Genomic DNA, 19,748 nt, shown 5'->3' with positions numbered 1-19,748 from the left:
CCTATATACAAGAATATAACTACTATAATACTGCTCCTATATACAAGAATATAACTACTATAATACTGCCTACTATATACAAGAATATAACTACTATAATACTGCCCCTATATACAAGAATATAACTACTATAATACTGCCCCTATATACAAGAATATAACTACTATAATACTGCCCCCTATATACAAGAATATAACTACTATAATACTGCTAGTGTATACAAGAATATAACTACTATAATACTGCCCCCTATATACAAGAATATAACTACTATAATACCGCCTCCTCTATACAAGAATACAACTACTATAATACTGCCTCCTATATACAAGAATATAACTACTATAATACTGCTCCTATATACAAGAATATAACTACTATAATACCGCCTCCTCTATACAAGAATATAACTACTATAATACTGCCCCTATATACAAGAATATAACTACTATAATACTGCCCCTATATACAAGAATATAACTACTATAAGGGCGGGTTCACACATGGCGGAATTTCACTTAAATTCCGCTGCGGACACTCCGCAGCGTTATTCCGCAGCGGAGCCGTTTCTCCATTGACTTTCACTTTAATTTAGCAGTGTTCGTTTACACGATGCGTACAATTCCGCTGCGGAGCAGAGGCTGCGGAGCGGAATTTGGTGTCCGCAGCATGCTCTGTCTGTTGCGGAGCAGTGGCGGACTCATGGCGGAATTTCTCCATTGACTTCAATGGAGATTCAAAGTTCCGCAATGAAGTCCGCAGCTGTCATGCACATGTCATGTGTGCTGCGGATGCGTCTTGCTTTTTTAACTTGACATTTCTTCATTCTGGCTGGACCTATGTATTTCTAGGTCTACAGCCAGACTGAGGAAGTCAATGGGGCTCCCGTAATGACGGGAGCGTTGCTAGGAGACGTCAGTAAATAGTCACTGTCCAGGGTGCTGAAAGAGTTAAGCGATCGGCAGTAACTGTTTCTGCACCCGGGACAGTGACTACCGATCTCAATATACATGTATCTGTAAAAAAAAATGAAGTTCGTACTTACCGAGAACTCCCTGTTTCTGTCTCCAGTCCGGCCTCCCAGGATGACGTTTCAGTGTAAGTGACGGCTGCAGCCAATCACAGGCCAAGCACAGGCTGCAGCGGTCACATGGACTGGCGCGTCATCCAGGGAGGTCGGGCTGGATGCCGAAGGAGGGACGCGTCATAAAGACAACGGGCGGTAAGTATGAATTTCTTTTACTATCACTAGGGAAAGTGCTGTCCCTTCTCTCTATCCTGCACTGATAGGGAGAAGGGAAGCACTTTTCCCGCAGTCCGCAGCAGCTAGTCCGCATCAATTTTCTGCACATTTTGTGCAGATCCGCAGCCGTAATCCGCAACCCGGATTAGGTGCGGCATTGATGCGGACAGTTGCGGAGGAATTCCGCCATGTGTGGTCATGCCCTAATACTGCCTCCTATATACAGGAATATAACTACTATAATACTGCCCCTATATACAAGAATATAACCACTATAATACTGCCCCTATATACAAGAATATAACTACTATAATACTGCCCCTATATACAAGAATATAACTACTATAATACTTCTCCTATATACAAGAATATAACTACTATAATACTGCCCCCTATATGCAAGACTATAACTACTATAATTCTGCCCCCTATATATACAAGAATATAACTAATATAATACTGCCCCTATATACAAGAATATATAACTACTATAATACTGCCCCTATATACAAGAATATAACTACTATAATACTTCTCCTATATACAAGAATATAACTACTATAATACTGCCCCTATATACAAGAATATAACCACTATAATACTGCTCTTATATACAAGAATATAACTACTATAATACTGCCCCCTATATACAAGACTATAACTACTATAATTCTGCCCCCTATATATACAAGAATATAACTAATATAATACTGCTCTTATATACAAGAATACAACTACTATAATACTGCCCCCTATATACAAGACTATAACTACTATAATACTGCCCCCTATATATACAAGAATATAACTACTATAATACTGCCCCCACATACAAGAATATAACTACTATAATACTGCTCCCTATATACAAGAAGATAACTACTATAATACTGCCTCTATATATAAGAATATAACTACTATAATACTGCCCCCTATATACAAGAATATAACTACTATAATACTGCCCCTATATACAAGAATGTAACTACTATAATACTGCCCCTATATAAAAGAATATAACTACTATAATACTGCCCCACTATATACAAGAATATAACTACTATAATACTGCCCCCTATATGCAAGAATATAACTACTATAATACTGCCCCTATATATAAGAATATAACTACTATAATACTTACCCTATATACAAGAATACAACTACTATAATACTGCCTCCTATATACAAGAATATCACTACTATAATACTGCCCCTATATACAAGAATATAACTACTATAATACTGCCCCTATATACAAGAATATAACTACTATAATACTGCCCCCTATATGCAAGAATATAACTACTATAATACTGCCCCTATATATAAGAATATAACTACTATAATACTGCTCCTATATACAAGAATATAACTACTATAATACTGCTCCTATATACAAGAATATAACTACTATAATACTGCCCATATATACAAGAATATAACTACTATAATACTGCCCCTATATACAAGAATATAACTACTATAATACTGCTCCTATATACAAGAATATAACTACTATAATACTGCCCCCTATATGCAAGAATATAACTACTATAATACTGCCCCTATATATAAGAATATAACTACTATAATACTGCCCCCTATATACAAGAATATAACTACTATAATACTGCCCCTATATACAAGAATACAACTACTATAATACTGCTCCTACATACAAGAATATAACTACTATAATAATACTGCTCCTATATACAAGAATATAACTACTATAATACTGCCTCTTATATACAAGAATATAACTACTATAATACTGCCCCTATATACAAGAATATAACTACTATAATACTGCTCCTACATACAAGAATATAACTACTATAATACTGCCCCTATATACAAGAATATAACTACTATAATACTGCCTCTTATATACAAGAATATAACTACTATAATACTGCCCCCTATATACAAGAATATAACTACTATAATACTGCTCATATATACAAGAATAGAACTACTATAATACTGCCTCCTATATACAAGAATATAACTACTATAATACTGCTCCTATATACAAGAATATAACTACTATAATACTGCCCCCTATATACAAGAATATAACTACTATAATACTGCCCCCTATATGCAAGACTATAACTACTATAATTCTGCCCCCTATATATACAAGAATATAACAAATATAATACTGCCCCTATATACAAGAATATATAACTACTATAATACTGCCCCTATATACAAGAATATAACTACTATAATACTTCTCCTATATACAAGAATATAACTACTATAATACTGCCCCTATATACAAGAATATAACTAGTATAATACTGCCCTCTATATATAAGAATATAACTACTATAATACTGCTCTTATATACAAGAATATAACTACTATAATACTGCCCCCTATATACAAGACTATAAGGGCATGACCACACGTGGCGGATTTCCTCCGCAACTGTCCGCATCAATGCCGCACAGAATCTGCGTTGCAGATTCTGCTGCGGATCTGCACAAAATGTGCAGTACATTGATGCGGACTAGCTGCTGCGGACTGCGGGAAAAGTGCTTCCCTTCTCCCTATCAGTGCAGGATAGAGAGAAGGGACAGCACTTTCCCTAGTGAAAGTAAACGATTTTCATACTTACCGGCCGTTGTCTTGGTGACGCGTCCCTCTTTCGGCATCCAGCCCGACCTCCCTGGATGACGCGGCAGTCCATGTGACCGCTGCAGCCTGTGCTTGGCCTGTGATTGGCTGCAGCCGTCACTTACACTGAAACGTCATCCTGGGAGGCCGGACTGGAGACAGACGCAGGGAGTTCTCGGTAAGTATGAACTTATATGTTTTTTTACAGATACATGTATATTGAGATCGGTAGTCACTGTCCCGGGTGCAGAAACAGTTACTGCCGATCGCTTAACTCTTTCAGCACCCTGGACAGTGACTATTTACAGACGTCTCCTAGCAACGCTCCCGTCATTACGGGAGCCCCATTGACTTCCTCAGTCTGGCTGTAGACCTAGAAATACATAGGTCCAGCCAGAATGAAGAAATGTCATGTTAGTAAAACCAATACGCTCCGCAGCACACATAATATCTGCGGACTTCATTGCGGAATTTTGACTCTCCATTGAAGTCAATGGAGAAATTCCGCCATGAGTCCGCCACTGCTCCGCAACAGACAGAGCATGCTGCGGACACCAAATTCCGCTCCGCAGCCTATGCTCCGCAGCGGAATTTTACGCCTCGTCTAAACGAACACTGCTAAATTAAAGTGTAAGTCAATGGACAAACGGCACCGCTGCGGATTAACGCTGCGGAGTGTCCGCAGCGGAATTTAAGTGAAATTCCGCCACGTGTGAACCCGCCCTAACTACTATAATTCTGCCCCCTATATATACAAGAATATAACTAATATAATACTGCTCTTATATACAAGAATACAACTACTATAATACTGCCCCCTATATACAAGACTATAACTACTATAATACTGCCCCCTATATATACAAGAATATAACTACTATAATACTGCCCCCTATATACAAGAATATAACTACTATAATACTGCTCCCTATATACAAGAATATAACTACTATTATACTGCCCCCACATACAAGAATATAACTACTATAATACTGCTCCCTATATACAAGAAGATAACTACTATAATACTGCCTCTATATATAAGAATATAACTACTATAATACTGCCCCCTATATACAAGAATATAACTACTATAATACTGCCCCTATATACAAGAATATAACTACTATAATACTGCCCCTATATACAAGAATATAACTACTATAATACTGCCCCACTATATAGAAGAATATAACTACTATAATACTGCCCCCTATATGCAAGAATATAACTACTATAATACTGCCCCTATATATAAGAATATAACTACTATAATACTTACCCTATATACAAGAATATAACTACTATAATACTGCCTCCTATATACAAGAATATCACTACTATTATACTGCCCCTATATACAAGAATATAACTACTATAATACTGCCCCTATATACAAGAATATAACTACTGTAATACTGCCCCTATATACAAGAATATAACTACTATAATACTGCCCCCTATATGCAAGAATATAACTACTATAATACTGCCCCTATATATAAGAATATAACTACTATAATACTGCCCCCTATATACAAGAATATAACTACTATAATACTGCTCCTATATACAAGAATATAACTACTATAATACTGCCCCCTATATGCAAGAATATAACTACTATAATACTGCCCCTATATATAAGAATATAACTACTATAATACTGCCCCCTATATACAAGAATATAACTACTATAATACTGCCCCTATATACAAGAATATAACTATTATAATACTGTCCCTATATACAAGAATATAACTACTATAATACTGCCCCTATATACAAGAATATAACTACTATAATACTGTCCCTACATACAAGAATATAAATACTATAATACTGCCCCCTATATACAAGAATATAACTACTATAATACTGCTCCCTATATACAAGAATATAACTACTGTAATACTGCCCCCTATATACAAGAATATAACTACTATAATACTGCTCCCTATATACAAGAATATAACTACTATAATACTGCCCCCTATATACAAGAATATAACTACTATAATACTGCTCCTATATACAAGAGTATAACTACTATAATACTGCCCCCTATATACAAAAATATAACTACTATAATACTGCCCCTATATACAAGAATATAACTATTATAATACTGTCCCTATATACAAGAATATAACTACTATAATACTGCCCCTATATACAAGAATATAACTACTATAATACTGTCCCTACATACAAGAATATAAATACTATAATACTGCCCCCTATATACAAGAATATAACTACTATAATACTGCTCCCTATATACAAGAATATAACTACTGTAATACTGCCCCCTATATACAAGAATATAACTACTATAATACTGCTCCCTATATACAAGAATATAACTACTATAATACTGCCCCCTATATACAAGAATATAACTACTATAATACTGCTCCTATATACAAGAGTATAACTACTATAATACTGCTCTTATATACAAGAATATAACTACTATAATACTGACACCTATATACAAGAGTATAACTACTATAATACTGCTCCTATATAGAAGAATGTAACTACTATAATACTGCCCCTATATATAAGAATATAACTACTATAATACTGCCCCCTATATACAAGAATATAACTACTATAATACTGCCCCTATATATAAGAATATAACTACTATAATACTGCCCCCTATATACAAGAATATAACTACTATAATACTGCCCCTATATACAAGAATATAACTACTATAATACTGCCTCCTATATACAATAATATAACTACTATAATACTGCCCCTATATATAAGAATATAACTACTATAATACTGCCCCCTATGTACAATAATATATATGCTACCAACTACTACTATCATCTTCACACTCTGTTCTTCAGTGCATATTTATACAGGTGGTGGTTGTTGTTGTTGTTGACCATGACCAGTCCTGTCGTATTATTACATTATCGCCCCAGGAAGTTTTTGAGCTGTCAAATATTTTATGGGCATTGGGAAAGATCTGCCTGTTGACAGGTTATTAAATCATTTAATTGCAGAACTGTGGTGGGTTTTTGATGAATGCCCATAGGAATGCTGTTTGAACCATTCATAATTCTTCCAGAAAACAATCCACCATTATAATACGACACAATGCAATGTATCCAAATCTGCAATATACAATTATGTTATCCCATGCAAGTGAAGATAAAGCTTTCTGAAGAATTCGGTTATGAATCATCCACTGATGTGGATTGAGAGGTTTTATTGCTGGTCAAGGATTTCAGCTTTATGTGTATGATAAATTTGCTTGCAGAGCTCAATGTCAATAAGCTGCAATTAAAGCCGCTGAGATCTTATCACGCTTGAAAATAATTATTGACTTAGATGAGATCTAAATGTTTTTAGACGGAGCACTAAAGTAGCCAATAATTCTCAGCAGTGGTGAAACGTGACATAATGTAGTGGTTATGAGGGCAGTGATAATGAGGGCAGGGTTTTTTCTGTTCTTCTTGTTGCTTTTCTAATTAAACAAGACTTTAGCCGCCCTCTTCCTAAAGGCCCTTTTTACACTGGCAAATTATCGGGCAAATAAGCGTTCGAAGAACGCTTTTTGCCGATAATTGCCCTGTGTAAACAGGGCAGCGATCAGCAGATGAACGATCAAACGCTCGTTAATCAGCTGATCGTATAGTTTTAAATGCTCAAAATATTATCGTTGTCGGCAGCACGTCTTGGCGTGTAAACAGGGAGATGCGCTGTCGACATGATAATAATGTATGAGGACCAGCGATCGGAGTAACGAGAAATCATCCACATACATAGCTCCTGGTGAAAGGAGCAAACAAGCGCCGATCAACGAGTGGTCTCGTTGATCGGCGCTCGTTTACACAGCCCTGGTCGGGCCGTGTAAAAGTACCTTAAGGCTGGGTTCCCACAGTGCAGATTTGCTGCAGATTTTACATGCTTTTTTAAGCCAAAACCAGGAACGGATCCTAAACAGAAGAAATATATAAAGAAAGGACTTGTAGGTCTGCTCTCCTGTATCCGATTCCGGTTTTGGTTTACAAAATCTGCACTGTAGGAATCCAGTCTAAGGCCCCATGCACACCACTGCAGAATTTGCAATTACAGGCCCATTCACTTCTATTGACCACGGACACCTTCCCGTATATTTACGAGAAGGTGTCCGGGACGTAGAAAGCTGCTGCAAAAGATAGGACATGTCCTACCTTTTGCTTTTTACGGACCGTGCTCCCATACTTTGCGTGAGAGCACAAAACAAATACGCGGGAGGCTGTCCACGGCCAGGCCGTGCCCACAATCACGAGCAGTGATTACGGGCACGGCCGGGTGCATGAGGCCTAACACTACTTTGAAAATTACTGATCTCTTCCGTACGATCCATACTACTACTATTAGTGTTAGGAAATGTATGTCTCTTTAAGATTGTCACTACTACTAGCCCAGCTTCTGGGTGACTCTGGTTTGAGATTCTCTGTCTTCTTCCTATTAGATTCTAGGGTGGAGTATTTAAATCTGGTCAGTTCTTTCATTGTTGCTTGTGAATTTGTTTGTGTATGCAAGTAGCTGATCAAGCTCCTGACTACACCCTGTATCACCTGACTATTTGGATTCTTGGAACTGGACCTCGGCTTGTCTTTAAATTAACCCTTTGCTCTCTGATTTGGACATTCTGCTCTGGGCTGGTTTTGACCTCTGCTACTCCTGGTTTTCTTCCGTTTTCTGATTTGGACTTACGGTCTCTCCTGGTTAGTTATTCTGTTTGCTGTTTCACCTCTGGCTGCCTGGTTTTCTGTTCTGATATTGCCTGCATTGCACCTCCTGTCCAACACTGTATTCTGTTAATGCAACCTGTGTTCTATGAAGCCAAATTCAACCTGCCTCGCGGTGGGCTCCGGTGAAGACCATAGAGAAGCCTTAGACTCTGCTGATCAGAGTAGTGAAGGACTTGAGGTAGCGGATTACCTGCATGCTATATCCAGACAGTCTCCAGCTGCCTTTGGGGAATCACTTACAGAGAAATTCCATAACTTGCACTCTGGGGAATTGCTCAACTAGTGATTCAATTACAGTTGGTCTATGGAGATTACATGGCTGTGTGCATTCTATGCATCTGTGTGCAATAGGTGTGGCTGAAAGACCTGAACTCAATGATTAGGTGGGGTTCTCATACTTTTGGCCATATAGTGCTATGAGGAACAGATATGGGGAACCTAACTGGGCACAGGGCCAGGTGTAACTGCGGCCGGTTGGCCATGTATAAATTACAAGAGATAAATAATTCTATGATATAATAAGTCAGCTCTCAGTAACACAAACTTATAAAAACGTCAAAAATTTGCGGAACGTAAGGGGCGCCGTGTGACTATTCAGAGCCACAAGCCGTGTGATCCCAAAGCCCTTTGTCATAGGGAAAATTAAAGCTTTTGCTCCCATCATGTGAAATAAGCCACATTCTGATACAAGTTGTTCCAACATAAAGACCCCCAGCCTTGCTCAGCGCGCGCTCTTTCCAATTTCTGGGGGAGGCGCGAGGAAACAAAGAACGAGCACATTCTAGAACTCAATTCCTCCAGCGTGGAGTGTTTCTGTAGCCGCGGAATATTCAGCTTTGCAAGGTGAAGTGACTGAGGGGGAGTGCGTACAGTAGAGCTCGATGAAATGGATACGCTCCGCTGTAATTGGTTCACCGTCATTGGTATGCAGAACATAATTAATACTCCACCGTGCCCAATGCTTCAAATAGACAAAAGATTCTTGAATATGATCTTTTGTATTCGTGAAGAAAAAAAAAACGCTCCCGCTGAGAATCAATAAGCAAATAGTAATACGATGAAGTGCTGGAAAAGGGGGCGTGAATATATATACAATGGTGGAGTCTAAAAGTGACACCAGATACGGGTGGTTGATGAGAATTGCAAGCTTTGGTGACTACTTTTGGTGTCGGAATGTGCTCTATGGAGTTGACAAGTATGTGTCAAATTAAAGGGATTGTCCATTTTGGAACGCAGGATATCCTGATGGTGAGCTTATTGCAGAGGGCTTCCTCTTCTAGGATAGTCCTGGGATCAGCTGTTATCGACAGGCAACCTGGCAGCTCTGTATATCCTAGGAAACATGCAAATAAGTTTGGGCCGTTACCTAGCAACAGTGGCCAGAGCCAGCAGGTGACTACTCAAGACCCCCATGATTCTGTAGAAGCCAGTATTGTCACTCATTATACTGCGGAGCCACAACAGATGTTAATGCCACACCACCACCAGTTCTGCCCCCTGGATTTCTTCAGGGTCAGTTCAGGGAGGGGGGAACCAACTGAAGAGACATTAGGTATCAAAATTGTCCCAAAAAGTGTAATTTCTTCATATCTTGGCCACTTTTCTTCCAAGAGTTTTCAGACACGAGCCCCTTGTCTCGATACCACAGGTATACCGGTCTATTTCATGATTATCTTATAGCAAATGGGATTTATGTAAATACAACTTTCTAATAGACTTTGTTACATAGCCTCAATATTTTCAACACCTCTGCGAGCTGTCAGTGAATGGAAATGTGCTTGTGTACCCCTACAGGCGAAAACCCATCCTTTTAAAATAGGATGTGTGCATGGCTTGTTACAGTGTATCAGAGATTCCTATATTTTAATCTTTTTTTTATTTATTTAAGCAGCACTAGGTCAGTATGGAGGTTTTAAACCTCCCCTCCCAATGTACACAGGAATGTTTCTATTCAATGACAGCAAGCAGATAGTTTGAAAAAGGTGAGAAATTATAACACAAATTGTATGAGAAAGTCATAGAACGTGCACATTTAATTTATGCTATGGTCAATGTCTACATTAAAGGGGTTGTAAAGAACTAGGAATACATGGATGCTTTCTTCTAGAAACAGCGCCACGCCTGTCCACAGGCATGTTGTATTGCAGCTGAGTGCCCCTGAAGTGAATGGGGTTAAGCTGCAATACCACATACAACCAGAGGACAGGTGTGGCGCTGTTTTAAAAAAAAAAAAAAAAAAAAAAAGCAGCCATGTGTTTCTGATCCTGGACAATCCATGCCAAATAAGCCACACCCACTTAAATAATGACATCACAGGTTGCATAACGCCGCTGCACAATAGCAAGGCGAATGTGTGAACACTCCACAGCTCCTCGGATAAACTCATTTTATGGACTTTTCCTTGGTCGGTTGCTCTATTTTCCCTCTAACACCTTTATGCATAATACTTCTAAATAGGGCGGCAGGATCCTCATATAGAGCACACGGCTGTCACCTCCCCTCCCCCTCCGAGAAAACCGATAGAACTGGGACATATATAATCAATGTGCAGCTTCATGTGGTTCATCGCCTGTTTCCTTAATATGCAAAATCTTGGCACACCTGCTAATCACAGCAATTACCTGGCGGGTGGCACTTGACGAGTGTCACATAATGTGACTGCGCGAAGAATAAATAAAACTCATTTGAATTCCACCCCGATGCTGTTATTAAACCTGTCTCACCCTATTTATTAATTTTCACCGATTTTTGCAGTGCGTGTCACATGCAATCACCTCCCCGTACCGCTGTATAGATGACCCCGGCGAACCGCGCAGTGGAACGGCAGCGCCAGGTAATCGCTCTTCTCTTGCAACGAAGAGATCTGTTTGCACAGCTGGAGAAGAGGCTCTCGTGACTTAAAGAAACAAATTGCTTTTAGATTCAGTGACAGACAATGTATGCAGGTGAAAAAGACGCATTAAAGGCTTATTTTGCTTAAAGGGAAATCGCATTAAAAAAAATAAATTACTTGTTAAAATAATTACGCATAGACCATGTGATGTAGGGCAGCCAGAAATTTCTTCTCCCCATGCTTGCTGAGTGGACGGGCTCATCCTTAGGTAATGTGAGAATAGTTTTAGCCAATCAAATCTCTCTCCATTTCTGCTCCTCCTCCCTTCTCACAGCATGCAGTCTCAGACAGAGAGAAGCTGCAGCAGCATCCCCCTCCTCTCCACTTCTACCTGTCTTCTTTTTACTGTATCGCTACAGAGGGCATTTGGAGGGTCTGAGGAGGTTTCTGAGCATTTTCAGAATGCCTGCAGTCTGCTGGAAGTTGAGGAAGATGATTTCTTCCCCTAATAAAATATAGTACAAAGTTTTGTAAATTCACATGAATTCACAAATATTCAATAATCTATGTAAGTATATAACTTACCATATATATATATATATATATATATATATATATATATATATATATATATATATATATATATAGCGCCTGATTTTCAATAAATCTCCCTGCACCTGCATCCATGATCCAGGGAGCTGCATGATGTGCTATAAAATCTCAATCCCTCAGCTTTGTGATGCTGTTGCTGCTCACAATTGCCCATTGGGGGATATACAGATGTAGCCAAGCCTATCTTGACTCTGATAACTTGCTGCAGTGATATCACACAACAAAAGCCATTGGAAAAGTCAAGTTAAAAGTTTCTTGCCACCGTGTATTTAATGCGTTGAATCAAGATAGAGATGACTACATCTGTACATAGCAGGGGGGGGGGGCATATCAATAAACAAAATGTGACAACATGCTGGGTCATTCCAGGAATACATGCTGTAGGGATTTCTATTATTAAAGCGTCTAGAGCAAATGCATCAGTCCCTAACCCTGAGTCCCTATTCATCAATCATGTCTGCAAGACCACGAATAGGTATCAATTTCCTATTCACCTCCACCTTCAGCTGTTGACGTGCATAGGGGTTGGGTTAGCTAAAAAGTTTGGGATACCTTGCTCGGTCTCCATTGCTGCAAAGTACATGGAGGAGGTCGCTGCTGCTGCAAGCTGCCTCCTAGCCTGATAAAATAAGCAGCCAATGCCCCACCCCTTTTCCAAATTTCCTATGTCATGCATTAGCACTGGAGGGACAAAATACATTTCAGCTTGATCACATATAAATTATATAAAATTTGGGGTTTTTTTTGTATTTTTTTTGTATTTTAATGGTAAGTGATGTTGGTATTTTTGTTATTTTTACGTTAGTGTCCCTTTAAAATATTGTCTTTGGGTACCTATCAGTGGCGCAACTACCGCTGCAGCAGCCGTAGCGGCTGCTACGGGGTCCGCGGCATGAGGGGGCCCGTGCTGCCTGACGACACCCCCCCACGGCCGGAGGCTCCGCTAGCAGCCACTATGGCTGCTACAGCGTGACGCCACTGAAGACTATGGCAGAACATGGAGAAGTGGCGTAACTACCGCCGTAGCAGCCGTAGCGGCTGCTACGGGGCATGAGGGGGCCTGTGTCGCCCGCCGGCACGGGCTCCCACCATGGCCGGAGGCTCCACTAGCTGCCGCTATGGCTGCTACAGCGGGACGCCACTGAACACTACGGCAGAGCAGGGAGGTATTTCCCCGCTCTGCCATTAAACAAAAGACATGTATCCCCTATGCACAGGATAGGGGATACATGTGTGATCGCTGGGAGCGATAGGGAGAACGGGGGACTGAAAGTCCCCAGAAGTTCTCCATCACAAACCTCGGACTTCCGGGGTCTGTGTCGGCAGCTCCGTAGAAATGAATGGAGCGCCGGTCGCTCTTGTGCGCATGCGTGACCAGCGCTCCTTTCATTTTTATTGAGCTGTGCAGACGCCGGAAGTCCGAGGTTAGTCATGGAGAACTTCGGGAGACTTTCGGTCCCCCGTTCTCCTTATCACTGCCAGCGATCACACATGTACCCCCTATCCTGTGGATATCCTGTGGAGAGGGGATACATGTCTTTTGTCTTTTCACACTGTAGGTCGCATTTTTTTGGGGGGTTGGGGACGCTGTATGCCGTTCCCTACAGGGGGGGCTGTAAGGCGTTCCCTACAGGGGGGCTGTAAGGCGTTCCCTACAGGGGGGGCTGTATGCCGTTCCCTACAGGGGGGGGCTGTATGCCGTTCCCTACAGGGGGGCTGTATGCCGTTCCCTACAGGGGGGGGCTGTATGCCGTTCCCTACAGGGGGGGCTGTATGGCGTTCCCTACAGACCCCCCCTGTAGGGAACGCCATACAGACCCCCTGTAGATAACGCCATACAGTCCCCTCTGTAGATAACGCCATACAGTCCCCCCTGTAGATAACGCCATACATTCCCCCCCTGTAGATAACGCCATACAGCCCCCTCTGTAGGGAACGCCATGCAGCCCCCCTGTAGATAACGCCATACAGCCCCCGCCCTGTAGATAACGCCATACAGCCCCCTCTGTAGGGAACGCCATACAGCCCCCCTGTAGATAACGCCATACAGCCCCCCCTGTAGATAACGCCATACAGCCCCCCCTGTAGATAACGCCATACAGTCCCCCCTGTAGGGAACGCCATACAGCCCCCCTGTAGATAACGCCATACAGCCCCCCTGTAGATAACGCCATACAGCCCCCTCTGTAGATAGTGCCATACAGCCCCCTCTGTAGATATCTACAAGGGGGGCTGTATGGCGCTATCTACAGGGAGGGCTGTATGGCGCTATATACAGGGGGGGCTGTATGGCGTTATCTACAGGGGGGACTGTATGGCGTTATCTACAGGGGGCTGTATGGCGTTATAAACAGGGGGGCTCTATGGCGTTATCTACAGGGGGCTGTGTGTGGCGTTATCTACAGGGGGGACTGTATGGCGTTATCTACACGGGGGGGTTGTGTGACACCCAGGGGAGGGGGGGCCCCAGTCTTTCCTAGTTACGCCCCTGGTACCTATACATATCTTAACTCTGATATGGTCAGTATAGGGCTTAGAATCACAACCTGTGATACGTTTACTCCAGGGGGTACATGCCTTGTCTCAAGGGGGTACTCGGTGGGCAGCACAGTGAATATTTATCATTATCAGGGATTCAGGGTACTTTGATGTGATGTTTCAGTAGGGGCTACTTGACCAGGAACAGAAGAAACACTGGTCTAGGGCATTTTAGCTATAATAGAAATTCGGGAGCTAGCAATACCCGTGCCATTGTAGCACTACAAGTCCCAGTATGTTCCGCCATAACTAAGCTAACCTACCAATCAGACGAAGTTTAAAGAGAATACTTCACGTCTCCTGACATGTCTGTTTTAGTAAATACTTGGATTCCCCATAAAATAACAATTCTGGAGCATCTTTTTTTAGAACTGTATGTTGTGCCGTTCCTCTGTTATTCCTCCTATAAATTTATGAATAAATTGAAAACTGGGTGTAACCAGTTGGGGTTGTGTCCCTACATCGACTGACAATGTCCAATCACTGCTGAGAGAATGAGACTGTGTAGGGACACGCCTCTTTGGCAAGGGAAATGGTAACACCCAGTTGTCAATTTATTCATACATTTCCCGGAGGAGTAACAGAGGATCGGTACAACGTAAGAAAAGATGTTCTAGAAAAGTTTTTTTTATGGGACTACAAGTAGGTACTAAAACAGACATGTCAGGAGAGGTGCGGGATTCTCTTGCCTCATAGGAAACTACAAGAGCCTAGATAGTAATGCCCCTTGTTGGCGAGGCCCGGGTTACTTATTTCTGTGTCCGTTGGCATTGGCACCATGTATGGCTATATTTGAGTCATACTTCCGCCTTTTCTTTTATTATTTTTATTAGCATGACTAATGATATTGAACCTTTTTTTTACAATAGCCCATCTCCCCCTCCGCCGCCTCCTCTGCTTTACCTTGAATGTGCCCTATAGTTCCTCCTTTGGCTTTCACACTCGGTAGATTATCCTCCATTTCCCACATTAGCTGTAAAAGGATTTTGACATGTTCGTGGTGCTGAATGACGCTGCGGAGAACTCTCGGTTGTATTGTGTGAGAGATGAATGTCGTGCTCTCGCCTTCTGCAGCTAAAAGGATCATTCATTTCAAGGGAACGTAGATTTCAAGCGAAATTTGGCGGCTGGATGACGAAGCATCAACACTGATCTAGATGAAGATGATTTTATTATCAGTTCAATAGAATATGGACCAGAGTGACAATGAGGGGTTCACTTATTTATTTTTCAGCCTATGTAATGGATCGTATAGAGTAGAGAATTGGGGTTCACAACAAACCCCAATACACGTCACGATCCCCAGATGTATTTATAGAGTTCAACCGTTCTTGTAGAATTAAAGGGTGAACCGGGTTTGGGAAAACCTGGCTGCTTTCTTATAAAAACAGCGCCACACCTGTCCACTGGTGGTGTGCGATATTGCAGCTGACTTTAAGGGGCCGAGCTGCAATACTAGACACAACCCATAGAAAGGTGAGGTGCTGTTTTTGGGAAAACCAGACATGATTAGCAAAAGGGATCTGATACAGCGCCACTCTTGTCCTTGTCCGGTATTGCGGTTTAGCCTCATTTGCTTGAATGGAGTTGAGCTGCATTACCAGAGACGGACAAGAGTGGCGCTGTTTCTGGAAATAAAATTAGTCCCTTTTTATAACCACACAGCTTGACAAGCGCTGAGCATGTTAACCAAGATCACATGGGCCTCCGCCCTCCGCGCCCAGTGGGCCGCAGGTATTTGTCCACAGCAGCTTTGCCCCGGCAGTCAGACCCCTGTGATCAGTAAGTTATGGCACATATCCTCATATTTAATGCATGACTTACTATGGTGGGAAATCTTCTATAATAATAAACAAAATTCAGCAACTTTCTGATATACTTTGTGTTTCACTATTTTAAAAATCTCTGCTTGCTGTCAATGAATGTAATATATGTTGTTTACATTCATTTCCTAAACAAAAACCATCCTAACCTATACCTTCTCACACAGCTCTAGGGTCACAATGAACAGGTCGCTTCATTGTTTACACAAGCACAGTGGCTCCTCTGTGTGGTTGTGCCTGGTACTACCCGTATGGACAAGCAGCTGTGCCCATGTAAACAATTAAGGGGGCTCGGCCCCAAACATTGAAGGCCTATCCTAAAAAAAAGGCCATCCATTTGAAAGCCCTGGAGAACCCCTTTTAATCAAGGGTCCGAATTCTGTTGCTTTTTTTTTTTTGCTATGGTTCTCCGAGCCCTTTTACCCAAGCACCTTGTTTGCCATAATTTTGGAGGTCACCACCTGGGGGGGGGGGGGTCCAATCAAAAAACACATGTATGTATAGATAGCAAGCAGAGCTGTTGAATATACTGAGAAGTTCCAATACAAATACATCTGTATGTACAGCAAGCAGAGATCTTGAAAATAGTGAGAAATTGAAACACAAAATGTATCAGAAAGTTGCAGAACTTTTCATTACAGAAGGTTTCCTACCATAGCAAGTCATGTATTACACATCAGACATATGCCATATATACCATGGGGGTCTTACTGCGGGGACAAAGCTGCTGTAGACAAATACCTGGGCATGGGGGGGGGGGCCCATTGGGATCTTGGTAGACATAATACAGATGGAGCGAGAGCTTCACTATTTACTATGATTGTTCCGTCCCCTCCCTAGGAACCATATCCCAAAATGACTGCCAACTCTGAAATCTTTGTTCATTACCTCCGGATACTGAAGGATGAACAAGATCAACGGGAACAACCAAGTGTGAATGATGACGGTGCCCGGAGGATGGCGCAGAGGATGAGACTATTTGGCACAGACCCATTGCTTGCGCCACGTGTCATCTCCAAGTGCACTTATCACCCACCATCTCTTCTGCATTCATCACTGGGCATGTGGAGAGCGGGTACATACGTGCCCTCATTTATTCTCCTGCAATTAAAAATGCGAGTTAAGAGCTCATGATCTCAAACAAATCCAATCTTCTCTTAAACCATCCGAATAATTATTTGTGATAATCCATAAAAGCAAAAAAGGAGCATAGACACTCTGCACGGAACAGCGGTGGACGCATCTGCTTGGAGTATTATCCCAATGTTTTTGTGGGTTCCATCCTCGTACTCCAGTTTTCACACAAGTCCCAAAAATGTTCTGCTAACGTCGCCTGCGGGACAGCAGCAGGATGTTTGCAATCCCTGCCACTCTGCGGGTCAATTATCAGTGGCTCGCACTGGTAAAGAAAGCAAGAGAAGGAGCAGTATAGGGCTTATTAATAGTTGCGGCACTCAATGCCAATCAGCAGCTACAAAAGCAAGTAACATTTAGGATATATAAAAAGAGAGTTAAAAACCTATGATCTGAATACAATATTGCCCCGCTGCTAATTAATAATCTCAAAAAACTAGGTCAACTTTTGGGAACCACACTCTTTAGAAAAAAAAAAAAAAAGATTAATTAATGGTGGATGCTTGGAAAAAAAAACATTAGGTCAGGATCACACACACATTTTTTTATGCAGTTTTTGTGGCAGTTTTTTGCTCTGGTTTTTGAGCCAAAAACAGGAGTGTATACAAAAGAAAGGAGATGCATCAGTCTTTACTTTATATCTTTCGCTCCATATGGATCCACTTCTGGCTTTTGCTCCAAAAACGGCATAAAAAATGTGTGTGTGATCCTGGTCTCAGAGGTGTAATATGTACAAGGTCAATGTAAAGAAATTATTCCAAGAACTGTACAGTGGACATCATGTATGTGGGGAGGAAAGGCAGATTTATCATCCGTGTAGGAAAGGGTTCTTTACAGTAAGAGGAGCCAAGTCTGGAAAGCTCGACCACAAGAGACAGTAATGGTGGAACTTTTCTTCCTTTGGAACACACGGATGAGTCTGAGACTAGTTGAATGTGATGGACGTCAGCAACCACTGTGTATCTATCACCAAGCAAAACCTCCTCCTCCGCGCTTTTCAATGCTCTTTGTTGATGTCAGATTATTGTTACTATGTACATGAAGGAGAGCGCAGAGATATGAGTCAGTCATGTACTGAATATACACAGGCAGGGACCTCACGTAGCAGTAGATACAGTCATCGTGGTATCCATTAAAAAGATATTTATAATGGAACGCCAAAAAATGCAGAATTCTCCCATTGTTTCTAATCCGTCCTCAGTGTAACCGCAGCATTTCATGGGATCGTTCACACTCACAACTTATCATATCCAGGGACAGAGTCAACGGGGACATTTAGACGGATTCGAATTAGACTAGACGCTCCATAAATGTGCAGCAGGATTCTGGCTCCATTTTATTAGTAAATCAGGCCCAATGTATCTAATCCTATCATGTGTGATACTGTCTGCTGAGCTGTGTATCTAATCCTATCATGTGTGATACTGTCTGCTGAGCTGTGTATCTAATCCTATCATGTGTGATACTGTCTGCTGATCCCCTGTATCTAATCCTATCATGTGTGATACTGTCTGCTGAGCTGTGTATCTAATCCTATCATGTGTGATACTGTCTGCTGATCTCCTGAATCTAATCCTACCATGTGTGATACTGTTTGTTGAGCCAGTGTATCTAATCCTATCTTGTGCGATACTGTCTGCTGAGTCTGTGTATCTCATCCTATCATGTCTGATACCGACTGCAGAGCTGTGTATCTAAGCCTATCATGTATGATACTGTCTACTGAGCCAGAGTATCTAAGCCTATCATGCATCATATTGTCTGCTAAGTCTGTGTATCTAATCCTATCATTTGTGATACCATAGCTCCCAACCGTCCCGGATCCGGCAGGACAGTCCCGGTTTCTCACCGATGTCCCACCGTCCCGGGCAGTCTGCAAAATGTCCCGCTGGGTGCTGCAGCTGATCGCTGCTGACAGGCGGCCTGCATGCCAGACGACTGCAGCAGCGATCAGCATCAGAAGAAGGCAGGAGTTTTGCGGCGGTGTTCTGACTGGGATCGTTCCCAGCCCGGGAGTGGACCACTCCAGTCACCTGACCTCACCGGTCAGGTGACAGGTCATATGACTGGACTGGTCCACTCCCGGGTCAGCATCAAAACCAGTGAGAACGCCGCTCCAAGACTCCTGCCTTCTTCTGACGGTGAGTGACGTCAAAGCAGAGCGG

At 41.7% G+C, this 19,748-nt stretch overlaps 1 long non-coding RNA gene across 1 annotated transcript; it reads left to right on the top strand.

Annotated features, from left to right (window-relative positions):
- The first annotated feature begins 10,959 nt into the window (after positions 1 to 10,959).
- Positions 10,960 to 17,585, top strand: LOC142664871 (uncharacterized). Its single transcript, XR_012851397.1, has 3 exons — positions 10,960 to 11,047; positions 11,398 to 11,476; positions 17,290 to 17,585. It is a non-coding gene; the product is annotated as an uncharacterized LOC142664871 (long non-coding RNA).
- Positions 17,586 to 19,748: the final 2,163 nt, after the last annotated feature.

This window comes from Rhinoderma darwinii, chromosome 12 (genome assembly GCF_050947455.1).
Source record: "Rhinoderma darwinii isolate aRhiDar2 chromosome 12, aRhiDar2.hap1, whole genome shotgun sequence".
Lineage (NCBI taxonomy): Eukaryota > Metazoa > Chordata > Amphibia > Anura > Rhinodermatidae > Rhinoderma > Rhinoderma darwinii.
Note: the sequence above shows the minus strand (reverse complement) of the source record. Positions and strands in the feature narration are given on the sequence as shown.